The sequence below is a fragment of the Bison bison genome, unplaced genomic scaffold (assembly GCF_000754665.1).
Source record: "Bison bison bison isolate TAMUID 2011002044 unplaced genomic scaffold, Bison_UMD1.0 scf7180017845889, whole genome shotgun sequence".
NCBI classification, from domain to species: Eukaryota; Metazoa; Chordata; class Mammalia; order Artiodactyla; family Bovidae; genus Bison; species Bison bison.
Window position 1 is genome coordinate 46,459 of NW_011476462.1, and position 4,700 is coordinate 51,158.

A 4,700-nucleotide genomic window follows, 5' to 3' on the forward strand; every position below is an offset into this window, starting at 1 on the left:
TCCCCTCTTTCGCTCCCCCCCGCCCCCCCGCAGGAATCGCCAGTGATGCCGCCCCCCTGCAGAGGTCCCAGTCTCTCCCACACGCGGCCACCGTGGCGCTGGGCGGGGCGCCCGAGCCCAGTGCCCTCAGCACGTCGGCCTTAAGTGAAAGAGAGGCCTCCCGGCTGGACAAGTTCAACCACCTGCTTGCGGGCCCCAACACAGACCTCGGTGAGTCCCCCTGGTGAGTCCCCGTGGGCGAGTCCCTGTGGGTGAGTCCCCAGGGTGAGACCCTGTGATAAGTCCCTGTGGGCGAGTCCCCAGGGTGAGACCCCATGGCTGAGTCCCCGTGAGGAGTCCCCGTGGGCGAGTCCCAGGGGTGAGACCCCGTGGCTGAGTCCCCGTGGGGGAGTCCCCAGGGTGAGACCCTGTGATGAGTCCCCGTGGGTGAGTCCCCCTGCTGAGTCCTGGGGGTGAGACCTTGTGACTGAGTCCCCATGAGGAGTCCCCCTGGTGAGTCCCGTGAGTGAGTCCCCCGTGGGGGAGTCCCCAGGGGTGAGACCCCGTGGCTGAGTCCCTGTGATGAGTCCCCGTGATGAGCCCCCCCTGGTGAGCCCCCATGATGAGCCCCCGTGGGCTCGGCCGCTTCAGGCCGTGCTCGCTTCTGCAGGAGGCCCGGATCTGAGAGGCCTGGCCTGCTCCCCTTTGGTGCGCCTGTTCCCCGTGTAATTTACCGGGTCAGAAGTTGATCTGTGGTATTTCAGGCCGGTAGGCCACCAGGAGGAGAGCCGCCTGTCCTGGAAGTTGACTCTAGATGTGTTTATTAATGTGCTTCCAGTGCAATTTGATGAGCGTTTTTAAAAAAAATTTACTTTTAATTGGAAGATAATTGCTGTACAGTGTTGTGTTTTTTTAAAATTTATCTTTAATTGGAGGTGATGAGCATTCTTGGATATTCTTTCTTAATGCGCTCCGCTGGCTTCCTGGTGCTGCCTTGGCGAGGCCGCCCGCCTGGGCGGATGTCCTTCCTTGCGTCATGGTGGTCGTGGTGGTGGCCAGGGCCGGTGACAGTCCTGCCGGGGGTGGCTGACTGTGCACTGTCGGACGGGGGCAGCGGGTCGGCACGGGGTGGGACTGGCTGTCTAGTGGGCCGGCGGGGGGCGAGGGTCGAGGCCAGGCTTGGGTGGGGGCCAGCAGGGCCCAGGACAGTGCCGCCATGCTTCTCGTGGGGCAGCTGGGCCCTGCGGCCCGTGCTTGCTGTCAAGTCCTGCTGGAGCTCCACGCACAAGTTCCATGCTTCCGTTTCTGTGTCTCATCCGGGTGCTACAGGGCGCCGGGCACTTTGCCGGACGCTGGAGCTCCTGGGAGGACAGAGCAGTCAACGCTGAAGGCTGGGCGCCGCTGTGGGCAGTGCCCTGCGTGGCCAGCAGGTGGCGCCTGAGGCCTGTGGATAGAGGTGCCAGCCGCGGCCAGCCTGGGAAGCTGGAGCTGCGCAGCCTCGTTCCTGGGGCTGGGGGAGCGGCTCTGGGAACGTCCCGTGGCCCGAAGGTGCTGCTCCCGTCCAGCTGCCCTTCTCACGGTGGGTTTTTTGTCCTTCGTTCACTTTGGTTTCTTTTCTGGGCACACACGTTACACAGTCTCACAGCACAGAGGGTGCAGCAGGAAGAAGAGCCTTTCTCCTTTCCCAGCTCGCCCTCCCCCCACTTCCTGCGGTTCTGGGTGTCGTCGTCCAGAGAGGTCCGGCTTGCCGTCTGTGTCAGGCTTCTCGTTCTGATGTGACTTCAGACGCACGAGGGCGCGGGCCCTGTGCGCGTGCCTGGCCGTCCCAGTCGTTCCCCTTTCGCCCAGCTCGTTCTCCACGCACGTGCTCACGTGTGTTCCTGCTTTTCCTGAACCCCTTGATCAGTTGGAGAAGTCGCGCCCCCCGATCCTCAAAACCTCATCCCCTCCTGAGGACAAAGGCCTCTTCCGGGCGTCGCCGCGGCCTCATCATCACAGTCAGGAGGTTTCACATCCACGCACGTGGCCCTGTCGTCCAGGGCACCAGCCATGCTCAGTTTCAATGACGCTCGTCTCCGTGACGGGCATACGCTGGCACCTCCTTCGTAGTCCAGGACCTGCCCCAGGGTCCTGCGTGGCGTTCGGGTGCTGCCCCCCTTGTCTCGTGAGCTGGCGTGCTCCTCTGGACCTCGAGACGTGCTCTGGGACGAGCGAGGCCCTCCTCGGGGCATGTGTCATGTCCCCCTGCTGAGCTCTGAGCCCGCTGTGGGTGAATTGTCTGCCACCTCGGTTATCACGGCAGGAGGCCGGGGTGCTGGTTTGTCCTGGGCTCAGTGGAGCCCCTCTGATCACCTCTCACCAGACACCCCCTGATCTAGTCCTAGGCGGCACGGGGATCACTCGTGAAAACTAGATTGCCTGACGGGAATTGCAGCTCCGGGTCAGGACCCCAGCCCCCAGTTAGAATCTCCTGTGGACTTTGTCATCAGAGTAACTTGGGAAATTAAAATCGTACTTAAAAATGAAGCTTTCAAGATGTGTGGGCAAGTGAGTATGTATGGATAAACTGAAAGGTTAAAAGAAACGAGATTCTCCTGTTCAGCTGTGGGATTCTATTTTTTTCCTTGCCTTTCCTCAGAATTCTTTGTAAGTATGAAATCTAACACCAAAAGGTGAAAACCAAAGCTTTCAAAGTGAAACAATTACAGGATTTGTATTTGGTGACTGCAGAAAACACAGCCAGTAAATTGCGTTTTTATAAGGCAATTCGTAGAAGGCAATGGCACCCCACTCCAGTACTCTTGCCTGGAAAATCCCATGGACAGAGGAGCCTGGTAGGCTGCAGTCCACGGGGTCGCTGAGGGTCGGACACGACTGAGAGACTTCACTTTCACTTTTCACTTTCATGCATTGGAGAAGGAAATGGCAACCCACTCCAGTGTTCTTGCCTGGAGAATCCCAGGGACGGAGGAGCCTGGTGGGCTGCCGTCTATGGAGTCTCACAGAGTTGGACACGACTGAAGCGACTTAGCAGCAGCAGCAGCAGCATAAGGCAGTTAGCTTCGGGAGACAGTGGGAAGTATTATCTTAACATCACATACGTGACGTAAGTGGCAAATACTTGCTGACGTCGGAGGAGCGAAGTGCTGACCTGGGTGACGTCCACAGAAGTGCCTCCCCTGCAGTGTCCCTCCGGCTTCAGGCTGCGAGGCTGTTTGCTGGGGCTCTGTTCGGAGCTTGCGGACGAGGGAAGCAAATAGAATTTAATGGCTCACTCTGCTCTCAGTGTTGACTCAGTCTTTTCTCGTACAAAGGCCGCCTTTTTCTAAGCCCAGGGAAGCGACCCTTGGAGGCCTCCTTGGTCACACGCGTCTGTGAACGGGAATGTGACTTGGCCGCTGGCAGGACCTGTGCCTCTGAGGCCCGTGGGGTGACCACCTGGTGGCAGCCGGGTCCTGAGGTCATCTGTGTGCGGCACGCAGCCCTGTCCTGGGACGTTCAGACTGTAATGGGGAGGGAGGCCAGCTGCAGGGTTCCCCGGGTGGTCCTCTTACCCATGTGAGCCCTGGGGCTGGGCTTTAAAGCGGAGAGCGTGTGGGAGCCGGCTCTGGGGAGGAAGGGGGTTTTTCACGGGGCAAGTGGGTGGCACGGAGCTGTTCACTCCAGAAGCAAGGGCTTGAGTTGGATGGCCCTTCAGGGCCTGGGGCTGGAGGAGAGAGCCTGACTTCGGGGCCTGTGACGGCAGGAGGGCGAGGCCGTGCAGCCTGGGAGCCCGTGTGTGACCGGTGCGGATCCATGGCTCAGCCTCTTGTCTCGTCCCCGGGGAATCTGACCTCCCTGCAGGGTCCTCGTGAGTCGGGGCGACTGACGTCAGGTGCCATGTAGTTCTTCATTCAGCCAGCATTCCTGAGCATCTGCTGTGGTCGGTGCTGGGGTGAACCGTGAACAGAGCCCAGGGTCCCTTCCCTCGGGAGCTGACGCTGAGTGTCGGGGGGCCGACGGACGCCTGCGGTCAGCACTCTAGGAACTGGCTGAAGGTGGAGAGGGAGACAGTGCTGAGGGTCAAGGCTGGCGCTGCTGCGGAGTGAGGGCGGCGCGGGGCAGGCATTGGGGGTGGAGGAGACCGAGGGGTGGGGCGCAGAGGTCCCCCCGCGATGCTGGGGCAGGGGAGGAGGGAGGCCTCGGGGCAGGAAGGGGCAGGTGCGGCCGGCCGAGAGGGCCAGGAGGCGGCCCTGGAGCATCTCCTGGAGCGTGGCTCCCTTGGCGTCAGAGCGTGACCTCAGGGTGGGCAGCTGGATGGCAGGAGGGATGGGGGGAAGTCAGGGCAGTGACGGCGGTGGGGGCGGCCAGGCCGGGTGGACGGGCTGTTGGCTGGAGCTCAGGGATGATGGATAGCCCTGGACACACCCTGGGCTCCAGGCGGCGTGTCACGTCAGTGGGAGGCACAGTCAGGCTGGAGGGGATGCTGTGCACCCCGCTACCCGCACGCTCGTTCGTTGCCTCTTGGGCCTCTGCGTGTGCCCTGCTTGACGAGTGCGTGCCTGTATGTGCACAGTCCTGCAGCCCACGCACCTGCCACCTGTGCCTGCAGCAGCCGGCTCCCGGTCGCCCCTGGGGCGATGGGGCCCTGGTTCCGGAGGCAGCCCGGGGGCCCCGTGGTGAGGACACAGCCAGTGCCGGCCGGGCCCTCGTTTCTCTACCGGGGGTCTTGTCAGAGGACA

The 4,700-nt window shown here is 61.8% G+C and overlaps 1 protein-coding gene across 1 annotated transcript in view; it reads left to right on the top strand.

Annotated features, from left to right (window-relative positions):
* The first annotated feature begins 32 nt into the window (after positions 1 to 32).
* Positions 33 to 4,700, top strand: part of LOC104986989 (TBC1 domain family member 22A-like) — a 170,216-nt gene continuing 165,548 nt past the window's right edge. The window contains exon 1 of the mRNA XM_010837746.1: positions 33 to 210. The gene's annotated coding sequence lies outside the window, so the exon portion shown is untranslated. The remainder of the gene's footprint in view (positions 211 to 4,700) is intronic.